Consider the following 25,325-nt stretch of genomic DNA (forward strand, 5'->3'; position numbering starts at 1 on the left):
ACATGGAGTCTGCTCAAGCCATTGTGACTAGTGGCTAGGTAATTACCTATAGCCTTGCTCCTGTGAGACAAGAACCTACCTATCAGTTCGCATTCATCAGTCCTCTTACTTTCAGTCCTAGCAGAGAGGCCAAACCCCAAATACACCAGAGAAACCAAACATCTAATCCCTAGAGGTGGTGCCTCCAGGGCAAGGTTGAAGGCGTATTAGCTATAGAGTGTGGGAGAGCTTTAGTTTATCTCAGCATCCAGAGCTATGAATCCAGCGCTGTGGTGGGGAAACGCAAAATCTTTAATTAACTTTAGCGCGCTTGCTCCCAGCACTGGTGGAGGTGGGTGGATGTGATTGTCGCTCAAGGGAGAATTCTCCCTCCCCCTGCTTTTGAATTCCCAGGCAATTAGTGCTCTGTATAGAGCAACATAAATAGAGCTCCTCAAACCTGGAGGGGTTTAGTTTGGTTTGGTTTTCCTTGGGGTGGGTTTGCCCTCCTACTGGTTCTATCAAATACCAAGCAATTTATGGACCACTTTGTGTGTGTTTGCACACCCTTTTTGCATCTTAACTGACAACCTACATGTTTTTTTAATTAAAATTTTATTGGCTTTTCCATAAGTGATATAGCTACTGTAAGTGAGCACAGTTCAGTACAGATAACATGTGGTTTGTTTAGCTATCTTGCAGGAGATTATTTCTGTTATCATTGTAAGTTGATTATTGTAATTATTGAAACAGAGAGGACTGAGAGAGAGAGAGCACGGAGAAAGAAAACAGGGGAAGAATTAAAAGATAATAATAAAAGATAATAACAGTCTCCTTTGTTCTTATTTCTTTCTCCTGACAACCTACTGTACATGCTAAATTCCAGTTAAATGTCAGAGTTAATGCTTCCTGTTGCTAACACACCTCTATCAATAACACAAGGTCTTTAAATCCTAGATGTCTGCAATTAACTTCTGTACCAAAGAAAGCCATGAATTGGCTCTCTTGTTAGTACTACCAGCCCTGTGACTATCTCAGGATGCTTATTTTTACCTCTTTATTCTGAATTCACTTGACAATTTTCCCCCTCTTTAGAAAGTGTACACAAAATTAAACATAAGCATTATGTATGTGGGAGATGTGTGTGTGTGCATAAAAAGACTGGTGGAGAGAGATTATATACTGCACCGGTAATCATGCTGTCCTGCCATCACTTTGAAGCCAATGTGTGGGATGGGCACCCTCCCAGGTAAGGAGATTTTTTCCTCACTTTTGAGAGACACTGACCAATGCTTACAACACCTGGAGAACGATATCAGAGAGACACCTCTTGACCATCTCACTTTTCGCTGCACTAGCATGAGTCATGTGTAACTCAGATGGTGCTCATAAGGTGACTTTCTTAGATACTTTGATCCAGGCTACTAAGGCTTTCAAAGACTGAGACACTGAACTTGACTATGTATTCTCTTAAAAATTGAGAGGGGGGATGGCACAACTAGCTAGATCTCCTGAAGAGTTCTGGGCTGTAGCAGTGTCACACACCCTCAGGACTTTGTGCTCAATTGGACTGGCAAAAAAGGAAAAAGCGTAGGTCCTTGTGGGACAGCACCACATCTAGGCACTAGCAGTAGTGGTGTATGTCCACCTCTCTACTACCTGGGTGAGGCCCACCAAACCATTCCCCCCAGATTTCAACTCCCCTCCTCAGCATGGACCAGCAGGCTTTCATGGTCAAGAGTCAAACGCTGCAGAAAGATACAGCAGAAAGTCTGTTCTCTGGCTGTCCAAGGCAGAAGTGTCACAATAGCAGTTTCATGTAATGTCCTGGCCTGCTTCCAGCCAGGGCCCTTGTGTCATTCCAGGAATACTGCGAGTGGCAAACCTTGCTCAGGTCTGGGGTCAGGGCTCAAGCTATCCAGCTATCGTCTATCCAAATGCTTCTCAGAAAATCCTCCCAACAGGCCAAGCCCTGAGAAACAGACCTGAAAAATAAAACGCAAGAAATCAATGCTGTGCTCTTTGCAGTTTCTTTGTGGTAAATAAATACTGCATTACCTACACCGCGCTTACATTAAAGGATTTTCTTCACTATGGGTAGTTACTCACTTCAGCATATTTGGTGTTTGCTTCCCCTCTTTGCCAGAGGCCGTGATTTGTGATGTGGCACGAAACTTCAAAATGAAGTGCAGCTCTCCCTTCCCGCATATGGAAAAGGAGACTAACAAGCTGCCTACCCTTGCCCTCCTCTCCCAGGGAGGGAGAGCTACAGCCCCTCTGTTCTTGCTTTATAATGGCAAGATTATTTATGGTTGCAAAAGTTCTTGCCAGGGTTCCTCTAGTGATGAGGAGAAAGGCAAGAGTTAAGAATTTGAAGGTCAAAACAAAACGGACAACACAAGAGAGTATTTTTCCACTGTGGGGGGAGGAAAGACAGGGAGAATAAGCCCCTTGAGATCATCTATGAATAGAAAAAAAAAAGCAATATGGAACAAAACAGAGGATTTTCATTTGAAGGGTAGAAATCCGGAGATCAGATTGTAAATATATTAGAGAATAACCAATTTTACCATGCCTTCATTACACAGCAGTGCCCGTAGTGACCTGCAGGCTGGAAGCTAAAGAATGAAAGAAACTGGAAAGAAAATACTTTTAAATTAACCCTGCTTCCTCAAACCACCTCAACTATCAAACAAACAAATAAAAGAGCCTGAACCATCACTCACTTCTCGGATGCAAGCTCACGCCAACTTTTATTTCCCAGGATTGATTTCCTTGTTTGTATTGCTTGCTATTTTTATTTTTTTATCCCTCAAAATACTGTAAAACCCAACTAATAGGGGTGCAAAATAGGAAGTTTTATGTACATTGCAGAAACTTGTATATGATACAGTTTGTCAAGACTCTGCCGTTTCCCGGCAGTGCGTCAGCTTTGTCTAACACCCGGCCCTTGAGTTACAGTTTTACGGTGCCGATTTATAGCGTTGCAAGTTTAACATAGTGGTGCGTTGGAAACGGGCTTTTTCTTTTCTCCCCATTAATTAATATTTCAGACCTTCTCAAAGGCACGTGGCAGGGTACCATTTACAGAGTCCCTGGAGCACAGCCTGGAAGATCAGACCCTGGTGATGGGCGGCCGTGAGCCCCAGGGCTCGGCTCGGCTCGGCTCGGCTCGGCTCGGCTCGGCTCGGCTCGGCTCGGCTCGGCTCGGCTCGGCTCGGCGCGGCGCGGCGCGGCGCAGGGCTGTCCGGGGCAGCGCTGCCCCCTGCCGGCCCGGCCCGGCGCCGCGGCGGCGGCGGGTGGCGCCTCCAGTGCCCTGTGCCTGCCGCTGGACCGCAGCCGCCCGCATCCCCCTGCCGCCGGCAATTCCCCCCCCGCCATGGCCACATGAGGTGAGGGCTGGATGGTCGTGGGGAGGTGGAACAACAGTTCCGTCTTTCCTACGCACCTTCAGGGTCCTGAGCAAGCACCGTTAAGAAGCAATAGCAATTTCAGGAAAAAGATGGCCCTTTCGCTTATTAAAACAAAACCAAATACCCACGCCTCAGAATACGTCAATCACGAAATCATCAACAAGTATCAACCCCTTAATTCCCTTTCATTGCCAGCTCCCGTGTCAAACAGTAAATCAGTGGGCTACAGTCAAAACCCAGCCAAGGAGAACATCATCCATTGGTGCATGAGTTCTTCTCTGCACCTGTCTGATCCTCCTTGAGGGACCTCACTGCAGCTGGGGTCATGCCATGTGCCCAGGGCCACCTCCATGAGGCTTTCACCTCCCTGGAGCTTAGCTCCAGCCTGATTGGTCTTTTCCAGGGGCCCTGGGAATGCCCAGGCAGCTTCAGGAAAAGCAGCAGCATTGCCATTACTTCTTAAGCCTTTCAATTTTTCCAGTGAGACATTTTCCCCACAGACTAATGGGATCTAACAGTATTGCCTGCAAAACCAAGCCGTATTGCCTTACCACAGAGGTGGTGTGCCAAAAGCGAGTTGCAAAGTCAAGATTCTTCACAGGCAGAGGAAACAGATGCCTTGGCTTTCACTGCAGCCCCTCTCCCATCCAGCCCCCTCTACTCCAAACAGCTGCTTGCCATCAGCTGCGCCCATCACTGGAGTCAGCTCCTGCTTTAGTCCCTGCTCCTCTCTGTCCTACTGCCCTTCCCCAGAACACCCATTTGTCTGATTGTTTGCAATTAACTGTTCATTATTGTGCAAAAAAGTCCGAAGAGAATAATTAAAACCAGTTCAGCCAGCAGCAGGGGAGAGCCTGCTGCTGCAGAAGAGAGAACAGTGAACAGCAACAACACCCGTGCTTATGGCAGGCTAATGTGAGCTGGTGAGGACCTGCAAGGTGTCTGGTGTGCAAGGGTAGGCTGCAGGGAGGACAGGGCAGACCGGAGGCTGGGAGTGGTGGTTGCAGGGAGCTCAGCCAAAGCATTGCTGCCCCAGCTCCCCGGGGCCCTCATTCTGCAAAAATCACCCAGCAAGCCCTGAAAGAGGGGTCATTCCCCATTCCATTAACCAGCAGGACCAGGAGCCCCTACATCCAGAGCAGCAGCCTCAAGGCCTTAAGCAGTTTCCCCAGTTACTTTTCTGAATGGGTGGAAGAAACCCAGCTTTCTGCCTTCCCTAGCAGCATCTCTTTTTAGACGAATTGTCAGTAGAAAACCTTTCAAGAAATCACCTTGCTGTGAAATATGCTTTTGTTGCGTGAAATAAAGGACACAGGCAAATGCTGGAGCTGATAATATTAAGTGCCCGCTCAGTCCTGTGTCAACACAGATCATTTTTACACAGTAATAGACAACATGGAGTGTTGAGGAGAAGCCTGAGCAGAAACAAAGTACACATGATAAATTTAAACCCTGGAGGACAGTGGGGGAAGCAGAGTGTTATTGAGGTGGAGGGGTTTTTCTCCCCAGTTATACAAACAAGAACTGCAGGTCGATTAGGATGAAGGAAAGTCTGTCCATTGGTATGTGCTAACCTGGCCCTGAGTGCACACCTCAGAGCCTCTCTTACGTACCTCCTGTGAGCAGAACAGCCTGTGACTGTGCAAAGGGAAGTAGGGTGAATGAGAGAGGAGGAGCCTGCAGGGAGGACCACTGTTTGTCTTTAGTGGCAGGCCAGAAATTAAGAAAATAGCTTTTTCACTTATAAAAATGAATGCGTATCCAGAAGGATTTGCTGAGCTTGCTCCACCATGGGTGAAACCAACCCTTGGTACATGGTCAGCTGAGGCAACACAGATGGTTTTTTCTGAAAGGCAGGGACCTTCTTCCTCATCCTCTTGTCTTTTTTTGCCCCTGCCGCCCCCTCCCCGTTCTCTGGGCCCTGTGGGCCCACCTTCTCCCTTGAGCCAGTTCTTGTTGCTTATGAACCCTCCAGTGAACTACATGAATCATGAGCCTGGCAGGTTAGGAACCTATTTTCTGGGGTGGTTTTCTGCTATCTTGCTGAGTTCAAGCCACGCAGCGTATGACACACTCAAGGTAAGAAGAGGACAGATGCAGCTGGAAGAAATAATAAATCTTTATTCAAAGTGAAATAGCAGGATGCCAAAGCCTGGTGAAATATTTCAATATTGTGTAAGACCTCGAGTAAATCCCAACTTTGACCTGTGTTTGGGTGTCCATCTTGCACTCCAGAGACAACCAGCAATGCAGAAATGGGTAAAAATGAGAATAAAAGGTGTAATTGAACTGCTTTGATTTTCAAAGCGAGGTTCAGGATAGCCCAACTGTGAATATAATGAGCATCTTCTGTTTCCTCTGTAGGAGACCTGTAGGGATACAATTCCTATAGAGATATGGACTCAGCAAACTGGTAAGACATGATTACAGAAACTGTGCCATGCTGCTACTTTGCCATGCTACTATGTAAAGCATACTTTGTGACACAGATATAGTATTTTCTCTGAAAAAGGTGGGGCTAATTGCAAATTCTCTTGGTTTCGCTGAAATCTGACTCTTGGCTTCTTTTCATAAAGCCTGAGCCAAGGAAATGTGAACAGCTGGGACACTAGAGGCAGAGCAGAAAGGAGCAGGAATTCTGTGCAGGAGAAAATTCAAAAGCCCAAACTGAATAAGGCTTAATACATCAGGGATGACCTCTGCTTTGACTTTTGGGTTTTTTTGAGAATATCCCGCAGCCTGAAGACACAATGCTAGATGTGGTAAGAAAATGGCTGTCCTCTGAAGCCTGATGTTTCAAAAGAACCAAGGTTTAAAATCCCATTAGATGTTTGTTTAAGGACTAACACACTTAGCAGCTATAAAACCTAACCATAATGTCTTGCTGTTTGTCCACTAAATCACATTATGTTCTAGCAGTGGGATGTTGTCCCGGTTTCAGCTGGGGTAGAGTTAATTTTCTTCCTAGCAGCTGGTACAGTGCTGTTTTGGATTTAGGATGAAAGTAATAAATACATTGATGATTTCAGTTGTTCCTAAGCAGTGCTTACTCTAGGTCAAGGACTTTTCAGATCCTCATGCCCCACTAACGAGGAGGCTGAGGGGCACAAGAAGTTGGGAGGGGACACAGCCAGGACAGCTGACCTCAACTGCTCAAAGGGATATTCTGCACCATATGACATTGTGCTCAGTATATAAACTGTAAAGGGTTAACTCCTGAAATGCAAAGCTGTGGATACACATTGATTCCATTCACAAAAGTGCCTTCCCCACAGGTTTTACCGCTATCTGCACCATGGGATGGTAGACAGGTCTGAGGGAATGAGGGTTCCTCTCATGGTAGGCACTGTCCTGAAACAAAGCAGCCTGACCATATTCCATATATAATTTCATCAGGAGCTTTGCTCTTTTTTGTCTGCTTTGGTCCATGGATCCTCTCCAGTGAAGACTATTGCATGTTTTACCAATGCTTGGCTACTCACTGAATCTGTGCTTGGGTGGACTGGTAAATCCTGGCATCCTGGCATTAAGACTGTTAAAATGTAACGTCTTGAAGCCTCAGATCTTCAGGTCAAGCTTCTCATTTATCTCATTCAGCAAAAGCTGCTCTCAGTGCTTAGAAAGTCATCCTTACAGCCCAGTGTAAGCCCATCCTTACAGCCTTCTTCGCTGAGCCTCATAGCCCATTGACAATTTTATAGCTCTCTCCCCTGCTCCAGATGTGTCAGACCGAGAACAAACAATCATCAGTACTCAAAGCAGTAAATGGTGCCCCAAAGTCCTGAGTTTTATCCAAAAGTTGTACTTTCAAGTAGATTACTTAAGGACAATTTCAATTTCCCTCTGTCTGTATTTCCCTGTGAGTAGCTGGCTGGAGGTCTGGGGTTTTCGGAAAAAATGAAAGAACAAAGGCATTATTTCCTTGTAATCACCCAGCTCCAGGAGACATGCTGCAGGGCATCAGAGATACAGTAAAATCCTGAGCTGACAACACCCCAGCCCTGGGGACTCTAAAGAGCCACTGGGTGAAACCAGGCTTCGTAGCTCATCGAAATAGAGCAAATACAAACTTTATTGTGTAATCATTGCCACTTGAAGAATTATCTATTCTTTATCGGTGAGAGCATGAGAGGTTGAGTTTGGAAGCCTATTAGCCATCACTGAAATGTCACTGTTATCATCCACTGTTAATCATCACGCCTGGCTCTAATGCACTTAATTAGAGCAGTTTTCACTTGAGATCTAAATAAAAGTCAGGCAAGCAGGAGAGAGGAGGAAAATGACCATGGCCGTTGCATGGGGCATCTTCTGCTCATGGCAGCTTTTGAGTCAACTAGAGACCCCAGCAGCAGGGTAGGAATTCCAGGCAGATTTTTCCAGACCCCTAAGTGATAACAGCTGGTCTTGACAGTATATTTAAATGGCACAAGGAAGTTAGCAGAAAGGCTCCCTGTCATGAAACATCCAACAAAGGACTAACAGACATGTCAAGGAAGCCAGCTCCTGGTCAGGGAAAATGCTTCCTGGGGTCTTTTTGGAAACTCCTGCCTACCAGCTGTTAATGGATGGGGCTGAACTGCAGTCTGAATGTTAATGAGACTATTATGAACAGCACTTCATCTTGTGACAAAGGTGGATTTAATGGAGTTGAAAGGTTTCCCAGAGTAAATTTTAAAATGTCCTAATAATGTAATAAAGACTCCATTAGTATATCTATTAATTGCCATGCAGCCACATGTCAGCAAGGCTGTTTCAGCAACCCAGGATGTGAATCTCCCAGCAGAAGAAGTTCGTATGGACACCTGAAAATGAGAACGTGCGAATCCATGTCACAGCCCAAAGGATCTCCTCGTGGTTCTGGGCCTGTGGTGCAGTGGTGAACTGCTATAGCAAAATATCATCCCGAAATTTAGCTTGCAACATTTTATTGGAGCAGAACAAATCAGAGGGTGGAAGCCCACACTATCCTGCACAGACACGTGGAATCCAGGCCACTAAATACTGCAGCCTGACCTTGTGGAAGCCCTTAACATGATGCTCCTTATCATGTCTTGCACCTCTTTTATTTTGTGATATATCTAGCCTTGATGTGTATCAGAAGCTCCAGGGACTTACCATCCGAATCCCTCAAAACACCTGATCCAGCTGATCTGTCACCGATACAGTTTTGGAGCAGGCTGAGGCCCCCTTTCATGTAGGTTTGAAGGTTAGGGACATATCTCACAGCTCCCTCAGCATGCCTAATAGCTTCTCTTGGCTATTTTGGTGAGGCCTTTGCCTCTACCATGAATTCTCCAGCAAAAGTGACGGTCATGTCAGCTTCTACAGTGCCTGCTTTTATAAGTTACTATGACATGGACCGATTCTTACTCGTTGCACACCTGGCCTCAGATCCTCTAAAGTTCAGGTCAGTCTCAAGGCTTTGTCTCGGGATTGATGCTGTCCTTTTGACTCTGTCAGAGGCCTCTTTTATCTTAGATGCTCTTGCCAGGTTTCCATGAAGATGGTGCAGAGGAGATAGGGACTGGTTTTACAACACTGTCAGATAGAGGACATCTTTCTTTGTCTTTCAGCTTATGGTTTGGGCTGACAGTTAGGTGTGGATGACTGCAGGCTTTCTGTTTCTGTTTGCTGGAGTAAAGCTTTTGAACTCTTTCCTCTCCTAGGAACTAGCACACTCAGAGGTGAGGAAAACAAGGTGTGCAATTAACATAAAATTCTGGCACAATATCATGATCCACAATATCACCTGGGGTTTCTTTCCTGTGTTCATCACCTCTGTCTCTTATTGAAAGCCTTCTGTGCACAGAATATGTATGCTGCCAAGCTGTAATCCACATCTAACTCATAAAAACAAAGCTCACAACTTGTAACTGGCAAGGAGAATGTGATCTTTCTTACCTCCTCTGAAATCCCCAGATGAGCAACTTGCTGTGAAAGGACCTGCATGGATCTATAGGGGACACTCTCCTTCATGCCAGTTGGCTCATTTAAAGTAAGGGTTTGAAAGTCTATTTCGGTTGGAAAAGGGGACTAAATAGACTCCTTCAACCCAGTTTCACTCCAAGCTCTCAGCTGTATTGTAATTACCTTTACTATCTCCAGCAATGAAGAGTATCTTCAGTCAAAATAAGAAATACTTCTTCTATAGTACTTTCTATTCAAGACTCTTAATACCCCTGAATTATCATATCATCCTACTGACTATTGCCTTCCTTCTGCTGTTGGAAGAGCTGACTCAAGAAGCTGTGGAGCAGTTTGTCTCCACTGAAAAAAAACAATGGGACACACAGACTCCATCTTGCTGGCCCTGACTCACATCCCATTTTTACACACTCATGCTGTCCCATCTGAAGACACCATGAAAGAGGCCATGTGACATTAGCCCTATTTTGTGGCAAGCATGTCCTGCTGAGTAATTCCAGATCTCATCAGAGGTCTAGACAGAATCTGCTGTAACCAGAAGAAAAAGAGCTGCATTTTGGTCTTCTAACATGAAAAATTGTAGGGTCATTTCATCCTTTCTTTGCAGCAAAGAAGAAATTGCTCTGAAGATGGGAAGGGCCCTATGTGTATCATCTGGACCAGCCCCTGATTCACATGCCATCGTGAAGCCATATAACCATGAACTTCAACATCATTACAGGAGGGTATCATTAAAGAAAGAGGTCGTGGTTAACAGAGGTATCCACACACCTCTGAGAAACAAAAGGAACGATGACAGATTTAGGAATCCCTGTTTTACACACTCCTCCAGTAGTAAATCACATGAGTCTTGGCAGGCATCATGAGAGAAGCTATCAGCTTCCTGATGTTTGTTGTAAGTGACCAGAGAAGTGCATAAAACTACAAATAAAGCCATTTGTTTTGCTAAATCAGTCATGAACCTCATGGTTTTTCTAGAAAATAATGGAAAGTAATTTGTAAGCCTTTGTTTAGGCTACAGCAAAACACTGAAGAATGCTGGTTGAAATAATTAATCTTGACTTATGTAACCATTCCTTTTATTTCTGAAGGCTAATGGAGTCAAAACATGCTTTCCAGACCTTTGCTAATGACAGAGTCAAAAATAATGATGGGGGACCCTTATGTTCCTCTCATAATAAGGAAAGCAACACAAAATGATAGGGAAGCGAGTCCTCAACAATCACTTGTTCTTTATCTAAAAGGCAAATGGAGCATTCAGATGAGTTCTTTAGGTTAATGGAGCCACAAATAAGGTTTTGGAGTAAGGATTTTTCACGGATAATGCAAAACGGGCAGTATCTTCTCTGGGGGACAGAAATATTTCTGGACGCTGAGATTTCACTGGCATGGAGAGGCAGCCTAAAAGCCAACACTGTAAGTGTAAGCCAAATCCATCCTCTATTTCCCATCCTCTCCAGGTCTGCATATGCAGTCCTCTGGGGTGTAGAGGCACCACGTGCCCAGCCTGCGTTTCAGGTGCTGGAGCAGTGCAGAAAGGTCACAGGCAACGTGAATCCCAAACCAGGATCAGAGAAGGGGCCACAATGAATTTGAAGATTAATCCTCACCTGCCTGTCAACTGAATCTCATGTTCTGCGGCCATGCAGTTTCCTGACCCCTATTCTATACCCTGGCCTGAAGCACAGATGGTGGAACCCACTCAATCTGCACAAGACCCCCAGCAAGATGAAATGACCTAGTGACTCCCACTCCACTGCTGTTTGCTGAGGGTCATCAGTTTGGACAAACCAAGCTCAGGAGGCCACTCAAAGGAGCCCCAGGCATCTGCTCAGGCAGTTTTACCCCAAAGCCAGAAAACAGAGAAAGTCATCCACAAGATGTTCAGCTTTAGAGGGAAGGGGCAGAGTGTGGAAAGTCCCCCAGGCTCTTTGCTGATGGTCAGATGTGGTTTGTTTGACATCTGCTACAAACAACTGGAAGAAGTGAGAGCCTGGAAAGACTTCTCCCCTGCAAGGTCCTTCTTCCTAAAGGAGATTTGTACCTGCTGCTTTCTCACAGGGTGGTGAAAGCAGCAGCAGAGCAGAACACCCATAACCTCAGGACAGCAGTTTAGGTCTAGGTCTGAAGAAGCTTAGGCAGGATCTCTGCCATACAGTCCTGGGTCATTGTTCTCTCTGTAGAAATATAGGAGGGAATACGAGTCCTTTGTTCACTTGTAGCAAAGCCTTCCCTGCAAAGGGAGGATCCTCTCAGTCCTATTAAGGCTGAAGGGTTAGATGGTTTAAAAAAATCCATACCCTATCATTGATTATTCAGAAGTTGGAGGCCATAAATAATCCACAAAATAAATTAAGAAAGATGCATAATTAGTACAATTAAGAGTATCTCATTCCTTTCAATATGAGACCATCACAGGGGAAAAAAATTTCTAGTGACCACTATGATATTTATAATTCAGTACATATCATAAGACAGTCTCCTAGACAGAAAGAGATAATAGTTCACAGATATGTTTGGGTTTTATTAAAGCCTGCTCAGCAGTTATACATTAGAAAAAGAAATTTAAACCCATTGATCTGTCAGGGTTAATGACGAGAGAAACAAATTTGATAAGTAGGTTCAATTCTCAAGTCCCTATCTTAATAAAGTTAACTTTTCCTAGGCTGTGATCTCATCAACTCCCAAAAGCTTAGTGGCAGGAGCTTTGTTAATGTGTTCAGTGGAAGCCCATAAGCGCATAGAGAAGTACCTTGAAGTGATAGAGGAAAGCTGCCTAATCCTGCAAGTCAAGACTTGAGCCCAGTACCCTAGCTAACATTTGCTTGGTGTATCCATCTGTAAAACGAAATGTGGAGACAGCGTACTCAAAATCTTTGACCATAAAAGATTCCGCAAAAGTCTGTGGTTTGTATTAGGGTAAGTGATGTTTTGTTTTGAGGGGGAAAAATGCTACTTAGAGCATCTGTCAATGGATCCATGTTCATATGTGCAACTTCTTCCTGAAATATTTTGTCTTTGACTTGAGATCCTGGATGAAATCAAGATATTCCTAATATTTAAATGGAAATAGATTCCTCTTCTATTGTCTTTACATCATTCTGTAGAAATATGAGTCTTTGATGCTGTAGAGCAAGCATGAGCTGGAGAAATTCTGCTATTATGTCTTTCTCTCCCTACCTTGACCAGGACAGTATGAGATGCTAATCACCCTTCAATCCTCCCAGCATGAAGACTGACTCTTGAGAGTCTATTAATGAAGACCCATCTGCAGGAAGCTGGGCTTGTGGTTTGGACAGATGGTACAAGAATACCCAGATAATGAACTGGGAAGGGCAGATGTCCAAGAAAGTACTTCAAGTAACTTTAAATGCATATTTGACTAGGTGTAATTTATCAGCCGATGCACGAATCTTTAGTCACAAGCATAGCATCAAGCTCAGGGAAGATACAAGCCACTTTAATCAGCTTGCCCCCAGGCAGGAAAAGCACACAAAGAGAAGGATATCATGACTAGCAGAGTGACAAGTGCTGAGCCTAGAGTAGGTCTCAACAGTCAACTAACACACCCACCAAGTCTGATTCACTTATTGCTGGTACAACACTGTCACCCTCACCTGTAAGAGACTAACACTAACATACGCAACAAGCTAAAAACAGTCTGTGCTGGCAAAAGCCATTGGCAAAACAGTCAGTGATGCGATCCAAACGTATTAACCTCATGTAACAGATATTTCAAGAGGAAAAAAAATGAAAAAGAAAAAAAAAAATCCTGTGTTAGGGCTGCCATGAATGAGTCGACCAGATTGGAAGAGTTCCTTGCTCCTACAATCAGGTGAATGATTTAGCATTTGGAAACATTAAAACCCATTTTATTGAAACAGGCAAAATGCAGACTGCACCATCCTATCTGTCTGTGTAACCACTCTGTCCCCATCATTACCGGCTACTCCCTCAGTTTGTGTGTCAACCTCAGATTTTATCAGCAGCAATTTTATGTTTATTTCCAGACCACGGATACAGAAATTTAAACAACACTGGACACAGACTATTTTATAAAAACCTCTCTGCCATCAGTCAGCATCCCCTACATCTTTTGACTAGAGTCAAAATACTACACTAGGCCATGTTGACAACATTGCAAAAGCATATTATCCCGCTGCCGTCACTGCCAACAGCTGAGTTTGCAATCTTAAACAAAATGTAAGCTGAACAGTTCTTCTGTTTAGCTCAGTCTGCCTCCTTGAAAGCTATGTTGCCTGATATTAATTATATTTTTAGTTAGCAACTGAATCTCGTATTTCCCTATGCACTATTTTGCCAGCTTTGAGTTGGTTAGTTTATAATTACCTTAAATGTTCCTCATACCCCTCTGAAGTACTTGCAAAACCCAGGAAGTCTGCAGTCATCTGTAATATTGCCAGCACTCCCAGGTTCGTTAAAACCAGATGTTTCCTGGGCCAACCCTCTCAAGACCCTTGAGTATGTGTTATCCTAATAGATGATATTTAGCAGACTCTTCAGTTACTTCTTCTTGGAAGTAATCACCCTTATCTAAGCCTGTACGCTGTGGCTTTTAAAATACAGAATGGGAATCATGACATAATGCCTTCAACTCCCTGGCTTTGTTATCTTTAATTATCTTTGCCTGATAATGCCAGCATTCCTACTGTTCCCAAACCTACAGAAAGTCCTCATTGTCTTTACCTCCTCTCACTAATCTGGAGGGTTTACCTGGTGTGTTTATCTATCCCCTGCTTCAGCAACCTCATTTCTGCTCTTCCTTTCCTCTCTCCAACGCTGAAGGTGTTTTGTGGCTGAGGAAGAGCAAGCAAGTCCTCGAGGAGAATCAGGAAGGCTTCCCAACAACTGACTAGGGATTCAGAGGCGTTCTGCAACTCACGTACAGGTTAAAAGGCCAAAACCCCTACCTGCAATGAGGGGGAAAATGCATAAGGAGAAAAAGTATTTCCCATTCTCAGGGTCTCCATGCTGTTGTACAGGGCTTCTCTTCATCTAAAAAAAGATCAGGAAAGTAAGTTAATAGTTGGCACAGAGCCCAAAGATAGGGACAGAAGTCGTGGCTATAAACTATTCATTTTTTGTCTTTTTCCCATCCATTGCATTTTTTTTTCCAAATTACCTGCCCTGTGTTGTCTTCACTGCTCCACACACAACTGAACTAAAAGTTTTGCACTCAGACTACAAGGAGAAGCTTGTTATAGGACTAACACATTCACTGCACACATACTGCATTCTAATAACTATAGTGGTGGAGAGAAATCCTCTTAAATCAAAGAAATACTGCAACGAATAATGAGAATGTTCAACAAAACTCTCTGAAGCAAACAGGGAAATAGAAAGATTGTTTGACCTTTTAATACTGTAAATATATCTGTGGTGCCCAAGGAACGGCTGCATCGCACAGCCTCCTGAACAAATACCTGATGCCTCTAATAACAGTTTTCCTGCATATCTCTGTAACAGATGCATGGCTCCCCTTAGCAGCAGGACAAGACAGCCAGGAATATTGCCTGGGTGTTTGGGTTTTGTTTGGTTTTGGCTTTTTTTGGTTTTGTTTCATTTTGTTTTTTCATCAAAGAACTATGTCCATTGAGTAGGCTGGATCATTAGCAGCATCCATTTCTTCTCAATAGAGTCAGGCAACAGCAGAATACTGGGGATCCATGTGTGCAGGCAACCAAGGGCTACTTCATTAGTCATGACAGCCTGAAGAACCAGCTGCAATAGAACACGTCCCCCTGGACAAGCCACACTTCACTGGGAAAAGCAGGATGAGCAGCCTGATCTTAGAGGTCCTGTAGTCCTGAGGAAGCTCTGCAGGTCAGAGTGGGATTTTGATGAGTGCCTGAGGCAATGGTATCTCTGCCTAGTCAAGTATCTTCCGTGGCTGACAACAGAAGAGCCTCCATAGGCTTTGGGTTCACCCCACATAGAAGTGGTTATAGAAAGAAGGCTCCTCATTGTCTGACTTCTGGGGTGAGCCTATGCACCCCCAGAGCATTTCTATGAGCTTCCAAACAGCAGTGAGGGGACAAAGCATAAACCTGTCTGCTTCATGTGACCGTGCACAGGGCAAAGACCATGAAGTTAATTCTCTGCTAATTATCTCCCAAACTGGAGCTGTGAAGCTGCTTTGCTCTACAACAGAGCAAATTTGCTGGGCACTGAAAGGTTTACTGGATTTCTGGAAGCTGAGATGTTATCTGCACAGAGCTGCAATGTGCTATGAAACCTCACCAGCTCTTTAAAAGGCACCAAGGCACAGCCCCAGGTCAGGTTTCCAAAACACTTCAGTCCCCACTGTGTTAGGTCTGTGAAACTCTAGTCCCAGGTATGAGTAGTGATCTGTTTGGAAAATCAAGCCATAAGCTCTTGAAAACTGTCTTTTCTCATGTTCTTCCAATTACTACTGCTCTAGTTTAAAAGCCTGGTAGTGTTGAAGGGTGGTATGATCAGCACAGTAACAGAAACAGAGTTTTGGAGTCTGCAGAGCTATCTCTGGTAGGAAAGTTTTAGCCATTCTTCCTTGAAAGTAGCATTAAGAATGGGAAGAAAACAGTAACAGGGCGTTTAAAATGATTCCCGGAAAAAACAGAACTGTTTCACTAACCTCTCACAATTCTCTGGTCATGTCAAAGGAAAAGCCGTGACTTAGACTGCCAAAACACTTCTGAGCAAGTATCACAAAAAAAGAGAAGCTACAGGAATTAAGATAGCAGAGGGGAGAGGAGCATATGTGTGTGTGAGTTATTATTTGGATGGATCTTTAAAAAACAGAAAAGAAGTGAAGAATTAAATGGCTTATTTTCACCCTGGAAAACAGCATGTGCCTCAAGGCTCCACCCTGGCTTCTGCGCTGTTTAATTCATTTGTGTTTATGAATTATCTAGAGAGGGATGGAACTGAAATAGCAAAAAATACACCAACCACAAATTTTTAGGTGGGTCAGTAGCATGAACATTCAGGAAGATCTTAGGCAACCAGATGACTGGTCCAAGTAACCAAGCATCGGAAAAGGGGGGGAAAATGCTGCTAAGGTTCCTCATTACTGCACAGTGCATCCCCGCAGCAGGCACATGCCCAGCACCTCTGGCACAGAATAACACCACTGGTCTGAGCAGCAATTGCCATGGTCCCACTATGGGACAGGCTGTGCCCCACAGTGGGGCGACACCTCCCCTGGCTCTTAGCATGGGGCTCTGCTAGTTCTTATAGGAAGCCGCTCCTCCTCTGCCTTCTACTGAACACTGCACACAAATACACACATAGGTCTCTCAGGTCTTCCTTGGCTTCTGTCTCAGTGAGGAGCAGGAGAGCAGAGGACTGAGGATGCAACAGGAAAGAGGCTGTGATGTTATAAGGAAGTTATAAGGAGGAGGAGAAGAAAGGACAGAGACAGAGTAGGGAGGAAGAATGGTCAAGAGATGGGGCTAGGGAGAGGATGCTGCACTGCAGGTGGTACAGAGATATAATGCAAGTGACACAAATAAGTAGTCCAAGTCATTGTTGTAGATATATTCCTGCAGATTCACTATGTGCACAAAAGATAGCAGGGAGCCAGAATTATTTAGAAATTAAACACTCAAAAGCGTTTAAGCAATTCTACATAAGCGCTATAGACCCAGCTGAAATCCTACACATACCATCTCTTCACAGGCTCTAAAAACTCCCTCAGAGATGCTGCACAAGTTAAAAAGGGTTATGAGAAGCAACAGAGATAAAAAAAAAGAAAAAAAACAGTAAGAATTGCTGTCAAAGCAAGATATTAAGGAGACATCCTAAGGAAAGAACAGAAGACAAGCCTAGGGTTTGGGTTAAAAAGTACAACAATAAAAGAACTACAGATGAAGTGGGGAGGAAAAGGGATGCCAAAGGAACAGGGTGCTGAAAATGCATTCTGCACTGACAGCTCTTCCACCTCCAGGATGCCTGAGGATCTTAGGTAAGGCTCTGCAGACAAAAAGAGCAAGTGAAAGGCTTAGGGTTAGTGTCGGTAGAGAGACAAAAACTACTGCTCCAGTTGGAGTAGGATAGGAAAGGGGCTGCCAAAAGATAGATTGTCTGCCAAAATAGCTCTCCTATGGGAGCTCTCTCATCCTAGCTAGTACTGGGAAAGCTTGGACAAAAGTCAGCCAAGGTCAGCAATTTGGACTGATATGGATTAGGGTTTGTGTTGGGAGAAGTGCAAAGTCTATCTCCCTATTTTTGAGTGGGGCTGGAAGAAGGCTGCCAAACCAGTGCTTAAGCTGCTGAAAGAATTCATTCTCTGATGCATTTCGTACAATGATGTGATGAGAAACATGTAATCGTATACTCACTTTATCCCTGCTCTTTACTTCATAACATCAGGAAATGAGACGTGCAGTAAAAAAAAAAAAAAAATTACAGGGAAATAACCACAGATAAAAGAAATGTTAAATACCTTTTGCAAACAGTTTTTTAAGCCTATGTATTCATTGCTGTAGTAGACCAAGGACACTGGATGATTGAAAATGAAAATATATTTGTCTGTTGATAACATTAACTTCCAGAATCATGGGAGTTGATGATAACAACAATTTTTAGAGTATATTAAATGGCATTCTTCAGGGCTTAATCCAGCCTCTTAACTATTTAGGGATCAGGATGAGATCTAATGGGGCTTGAGAACAAGGCTGAAAGAATTGATGATCCTGCATCTGCCTGCTGTGAGGTTGTTATATCTTCCTCTGAAGCATGTAGCACTGGCCAGGGTCAGAGGCAGGATGCTGGACAAGAAGGCACCCTGGATTAGCTTGTGTATACTCCCTCTGCTCTGCCTTGGCTGCAAGCTATGCAAGGTTTTATGTCTGTAATCCACAGCTCTCCTTGAGGAACACACAGGGCCTCTGAAATGCTAAACAGCCCAGAGAAAGAAGCTTACCTGAGGCCATGAGTAAACCCAGCAGTCAAACCTCTGGCACAGAGTTTGGCTTCTTCCTCTTCTAAATTGCTCAAGGTTTGGATGTCTTTGTTTTCAGCTCTGTATCTGAAAGATAAAGGAATTAGCAGGATTTTTTTAATCTTTGTGTTCTCCCAGATAAGTGTATTAGAGGAATTTTGTAGGCTATGGACATATTTATTTTGAATTAAAGCTGCACCATACTGTGTGTTATTGTATCTTAGCATAGGGCACAGCTGAGCCATGCAGTCTTCTATACCTGACTGCAGAAACATCATTGCTTTTGCGCAGACCTGGATATCTGTTGTGACACAGAGCACATGGGGTCCAAAAGGTCTCCTTAAATATAGGTTTTTATTTTTAAAATTTCATAGAAAAATTGATTTTAGATTTCAAACAGCAAAGAAATAGAAGTGTAACCTAGGGCATTATGGAGTCAGTGTGCTCAGTTATTGACAGAAGAGACCAATAATTACATTCCTGTATAACTTTCTTTTAGTGAATACAAGAGAATCTCAACTGGCTTTACCTCAGCTCCCTCCAGCCACTTTCTTCCAATTTAACCAGAGGGAAGGTTGCTGCTACATCTAGGATGAAGAGGAAAATAGAAAATGCGATAGACAATTAGCAGGCAGACATGCTTTCTCATTGTGAGCAGAGTAGTTGCTGGTGTCCGCAAAATTTCCTTCCCACCTCCAAAGGAAATACAGTTTTCAGAAAAGATCAAGCCCAGAACACACTCTAAATCTCACAGGCAAAGATCTGTGAACAAAGTGAACAGCATCCTCATAGATAAGCTAAAGAAGTGTGGGCTTGACGATCAAGTAGTAAGGTGGATCGAGAACTGGTTGAAAGGAAGAAGGCAGAGAGTTGTGGTCAATGGCGCAGAATCTAGCTGGAGGTCTGTGACTAGTGGAGTTCCTCAGGGGTCGGTGCTGGGACCGGTGCTGTTTAATATTTTCATCAATGACCTGGATGAGGGAACTGAGTGCACCATCAGCAAGTTTGCTGACGACACAAAACTGGGAGGAGTGGCTGACACACCAGAGGACTGTGCTGCCATTCAGCGAGACCTGGACAGGCTGGAGAGTTGGGCGGGGAGAAACTTGATGAAATTTAACAAGGGCAAGTGTAGAGTCTTGCATCTGGGGAAGAACAACCCCATGTACCAGTACAGGTTGGGGGTTGACCTGCTGGAAAGTAGCGAAGGGGAAAGGGACCTGGGGGTCCTGGTGGATAGGAGGATGACCATGAGCCAGCAATGTGCTCTTGTGGCCAAGAAGGCAAATGGCATCTTAGGGTGCATTAGAAAGGGAGTGGTTAGTAGGTCAAGAGAGGTTCTCCTCCCCCTCTACTCAGCCTTGGTGAGGCCGCATCTGGAATATTGCGTCCAGTTCTGGGCCCCTCTGTTCAAGATGGACAGGGAATTGCTTGAAGGAGTCCAGCGCAGAGCCACAAAGATGATTAAGGGAGTGGAACATCTCCCTTATGAGGAGAGGCTGAGGGAGCTGGGTCTCTTTAGCTTGGAGAAGAGGAGACTGAGGGGTGACCTCATCAATGTTTACAAATATGTAAAGGGTAGGTGTCAGGATGATGGAGCTAGGCTTTTTTCAGTGATATCCAGTGATAGGACAAGGGGCAATGGGTGTAAACTGGAGCATAGGAAGTTCCACGTTAACATCAGGAAGAACTTCTTTACTGTAAGAGTGACAGAGCACTGGAACAGGTTGCCCAGGGGGGTTGTGGAGTCTCCTACACTGGAGATATTCAAGGCCCGCCTGGACAAGTTCCTGTGTGATGTACTGTAGGTTACCCTGCTCTTGCAGGGGGGTTGGACTAGATGATCTTTTGAGGTCCCTTCCAACCCTTGGGATTCTGTGATTCTGTGATTTCTTGGGTGCAGTGCTCCTCTACCCAGACAGAGGGATATAGGGGAAGGTGGGAAGCACAGTATGAACTCTTCCCATCTCAGTATCTATGAGCCACTCTGATTTCTCCTCATGACCATGTGAAGCCCTCCCTGAACAGAGCAGCCCACCAAGCAGCATAGATCAGCACCAGCTAAGTCCTTTCTTAAATACAGACTAGCAACCATATCATTGCCTTCAGCAAATCTCCTTCACTCTTAGCCCTGGCCCACTCAACACTCAGGGACATGCAATTTCATTAACCCTATGTTAACCAGGGCTGCATTCAAGAGCACCATCCTGATAAGTACTACCATTGTCTCAGGCTCTATCAACTCAGTTTCTCCTGCTACTCTTCTTCTTTTTCTCCTGCCTTCAGCAGGCTCTTTAGATTCAAGTGCTAACCTCATGCCAATTTTTTATTTCAAAGCTGGATTACTGCCTTAACTCCCTCTCCCCATTTTTCTACCACTTATCTCAATGCTCTCTGACTGTGAGGATGTAACACAGTAACAAAGGACCAGGAAAAAGACAAGGCATTAAAGTATAAATGGTTCTAAATACTTAATAGTTGGAAGGAAGAAACGTGTAACCTACATTAATCAGAGGTAAAACAGTGACAATAGGCTTGTGTACCTATTTATTTTTAAGACACCAGAAAACATGCTTGAAAAGGTTTCACTCAAATGTGGCTTAGACATGATTTAGAAGTTTTCTCACTTTGGAAATAATCAGATAGCATTTGAAGGGGAACAAAAAGAATTCACCTTTATGAGGACTGGCACTCCAGACAAGAGACAGTCAAAAGTTGTAGATTGAACCCCCTTCTGTGTAAATTACTGCAGTTTCTGTTTAATTTCACCATGTTTGCTGCCAGTTCTTGAAACTTATCCATATGCTTTTCAAACTGCAGCTTGAAGCTCCAGGCCCTGAAGTCAAGAAAGGATATGAGAGTCTCAGGTTCCATCACAAATAAAACTGAGGCCTGACTTATGATTGTGAAGATAATGCTGAACGTCAAAAACATTCAGCTATCAAGAAAAAACACCCTCCTCCGTCTCTTTTTGACTAAGGATTTTTAAAGGCAAACTCATAAGGATGGTGTACCAACTTGTCTTCTGAACTGCTGGAGTGAGCAGTGCAGTAGACATGGGGCCATTATAAGTATGCAGATCCCTCAAGGCTGCATCCTTTAGTTCTCACTCCAGCTGCTAGTGGAAGAAAAGCTGGAAGATGCAAATGGCCAGTGCAAACAGCCAGGCTTGTGCCATCTGCTGCCTTGTGGGAAGTCTGGAAAGACTTGCTCTGCTGAGACTTCTTGGCCTGCCCAAGACAGGATGTGTCTTTGGGGTCCCCGAGCCTGAAGCAATGAACTGCTGAGAGTGATGCATTTGTTGCTTTGACCTATACCTTACCTGCTATCCTCCTTTGAAACGCTACAGCTTCACTTGTCGACTGCATTCTTGTCTCAGTAGCCTCTTGAGCTCTGAGCTGGATTGGGTTTCCTTTAACAAATCAGCCTCCTAGCCCCCATTTTAACATTAATTGATTGGAGATGCTTTTAACTGTTCCTTCTGGGTGTATTAATTTTTTACAGACTGAATTTGGTTTGATGAGGCAGGAAACCTGAAACTATTTCTGGCATCTCCTGCATACTCAGAATAACCACTCTAATGCATTCAGAGAAGCACACAGCAGCAGGGTGGTAACAGAGTAGGGGTGGTAAGGGGGGTAGGCAGATGAAGGGGGTTAGGGGAGCCTAGTAGTCACCTATCCATTTCCAAAAGACACCAGTAAGTAATTGCTTACCCGTGTCATCTTTTATATTAAACATTTTTCTCAGCAATGCAGGTATTTCGATCCGGTGGGGGCTGCTGACATTAACAGATGTTAAATACACTCAGGAGAAATATGATCAAATGTTTGAAGTGTCTAGTAAATGTGCTGTTAGCTGCCCTCCCAGGGAGGCTTAGTGCAAGCTATTGTGTTTTGCTGAGAGAGAGAAAAGCTGGAATATTAGACAAGGAATCCAAAGGTAATTTTATCAGCAGTGTTATGCAGCTCTGGAACACATAGCTAAAGGATTGGAAACTTTTCTATTATAGCCATCAACTTACTTGCTATTCTTAAACATTAAAATGCCATTTTACATTTTAAACCTTCCAAGTTGGCATCTGTAAAGGATACATATGCTCAACAGCATAAAGGATTGCTATGCTCAACAACAATACCTCCTGATTCTGACACCGTGGCAAGGCTCTGGGCAGGGCTGGGCTTTGACACCCTAGAAGACCAGACAAAGGCTTCACCCTTTCTGATCACTCAGACAGGAGTGGGAGATAGATACACTTGTCCAAACTCCTTTCTCATGTAACCTGCTTAGCTCAGCATGTTTAATCCACAGATGAAGTCAACTTCTTCCACTCCTAGTGATATGCCCTGGATCATCAAATAGGCTTTATCCATCTCAGACAGTTTTCCCTTCTTCCAACAAAATTTACTATCTTTTTACTTCCAAAGATGTAATAGCAGCAAACCCCATCATTACATCTCCTGGAGCAGAGAAAGGAAGAGATGGGAAGACCATTGGCAGAGCAGGAAGATCAGCCACTAGAAGTTGTGCGGAAAAATAACAGGAAAAAAGACAGGTAGAAGACACTCCCTGAAAGTATATCTACTCACAGTGGCTATTTCTCCTCTGTTATTCAGCTTTTGTTTCATCAGAAAACAGGAGAGGCTGCTCTTTTCTCTTGGCACACGAGCGATACCATGCCTGAGCCTGTGAGACCTCTGTTGGTCTGGGCAATGTAAACATTCCTTCACAGACATTTTCTCATCCTTAATACAGCATCTTAATCCTGCAGGGCTCTTCCACAAGGTTATAAAAAAGAAACCAACTAAAATTAAAAGGCCACTTGCTTTGGTAAAAAGCCAGGTTCCCCCTAGGATGAAATGGTTGTAGATTGCAGAAGACACCCCATTTATTAGTAATAAATATGCTACATAGATTATTGACATACATAGTATTTTTCTGTCCTGGAAAGCATTCTCATTCTGTTAAAACTTCCCAATCAGTATATCTGAATAATCCAAATACAGCCATGTCTGAACTAGATACAGCCCGTCAAAACACTCCTTTTCAGCCAAAAGTTCAATTAAGCTGAACTGAACGACCAGATTTTTTTTATTAAAGAAATCAAATGCCATGTTTCTGATGTACATCCACACCTAACCTGAGTTGTGCTGTCCCAGCCAGGGCACTAGGGTGCTCCTGAGACCCAGGGCTACACATCCAAATCACCCTTGCAGATAATTTGAATCCAGCCTGAATTCAGTTCCGCCCACTTTTCCAGCAGGCAATGTTAGTGCCCTGCTAGGAAGGACTTGGACCATCCCATCTGTCCAATCAAATGTGATGTTGCTACAGGGCAAACAAGATACATGAGGACAGCAGGGCCTTGTATCGCACACTGGGGTCTCCAGGTACACTCATACTGTGGCACCTGTACAACACAATGTTCGGTTTCCTCCTCCTCCCAGTAACTCTGGGCTGAATTAGCCCAGAAGTACCTCAAGGCAGTGAACCATTGGTCTCATTTGGCAAAGCAAGCCCTAGGCATCCTGTGTGTTAAAGCAGCATGCTTATTTTAAATTCAAACCTGCTGCCTTTTTCTACTCTTCTTTTCTATTGCTAAAAATGGTTTTATGACAGATCTTGATGGATATGAATTGTCTGCCATATGTTGTTTCCTTTCCTGACTGTTATCTTCATATGCCAAATGTACTTGGATCTGATGATCTCCATACAAATGATAACAAAACAAACAGACAAGGAGAGGCCAGACTACAGGGGAAACAGAATCCCAATCAGAGAAGTGAAACACCAGCAGACAGCCCAAAGAGGAGAGAATATATGGTTTATGTGCTGTCACTCAAAACCAATGACGTGCTACTCCTTCCAGGCACTCCTGAACATGAGTTGCTCTCTGGCTGCTAAGGATGTGTTTGAGGGGAAATTCCCTGGGAATGCAGCACCCTGTTTAGGATATACAGAATGTATCCTTGTGAATGAGTTGTTTTGCCTCCAGTATAACTAGTGGCAAGTTTTTATAACTTGTTTTTTCCTAGTAAACTGGGTAAGTTATCAGAAGTGCCTCAACTGACTTAAACTTACCAGAGATTTGATCTCCTAAGTCCCTTAGACTTTTAGGAAAAGTGGACTCTTTCTCTCTTACATTCGTTACCTTTCTCTTTCATTTTCTCCTTATCACATTGCCATTTTTTCCTGTCTTTGAGGCTCCTCCCATTCTCCAAGAGATCCAACAGCAAGGAATATTTAAGAAACAGAAGATCTTACATGCCTGATAATCCAAGATAGTGTAAAGTGGGAATCCTACCATGTTGTTCCAAATTACCTTTTCCCTATTGGCCGCAGTTTGGATTTCTTAGACCAGATACAGGAATTCCTGCTCATCCTTCAGGCTGCTCCCCCCTGCAATCAGCATCTGTGAACAGGGGAGCACTTGGGCTGGCCAAAGTCTCCTTTTCATGTCTGTTGCTAAGAGGCTAGTGTCAGTGAGGACAGGTGAAGCCCTACTTTTACAGCACTTACATCTCTGTGTGGGAGCTTTCAGGCAACACAGATCCGGAGTCACATTGTGCAGCCTCTGTGACCATATTGCATTGCTGGAAAGGAATTATCTTTTCCATGAGAAGTACATCTGCAGCCCTGCTCCCTTGCTCCTGTGCTCAAACTTTCTGCATAAGAGCAAGGAACAGTGTCTTTCTTCCTGGATGAATCCACAAGGAATTAAGTTCTTCCTTACAGGCCGAGGTAAATCTATGCAGTTCCTGAGAAAGAACCCATAAGCAAGATAAAAGTTAAGCCCCACATTTTAGGTGTGCTGGTTTCTGACTTCCTCAAGTTCTACTTCTCTGAATCCTTCTTTTCTTCCCTCCACAGTTATTGCCCTGGTAGACCTGTTCAAGAAGGAAACAAAGATTGGAACAGAGATCTTTGCAAGGTTAAAGAAGACACCTTTCACTTTAACAAATGATGGTCTCCATCTGTTTAGTATCCCTCTCATATGTCTGTAACAGATACAGGCAGAATTGATTATCTCTACTTCAGGGTTTCTAATTAAAGCCCTCCTCTGA

The 25,325-nt window shown here is 44.0% G+C and overlaps 1 long non-coding RNA gene across 1 annotated transcript; it reads left to right on the forward strand.

Moving 5' to 3' along the window:
• The first annotated feature begins 5,374 nt into the window (after window positions 1–5,374).
• On the forward strand, window positions 5,375–25,325 carry LOC136014880 (uncharacterized). The gene is made up of 3 exons (XR_010612906.1): window positions 5,375–5,471; window positions 5,757–5,805; window positions 25,132–25,325. It is a non-coding gene; the product is annotated as an uncharacterized LOC136014880 (long non-coding RNA).

This window comes from Lathamus discolor, chromosome 5, assembly GCF_037157495.1.
Source record: "Lathamus discolor isolate bLatDis1 chromosome 5, bLatDis1.hap1, whole genome shotgun sequence".
NCBI lineage: Eukaryota > Metazoa > Chordata > Aves > Psittaciformes > Psittacidae > Lathamus > Lathamus discolor.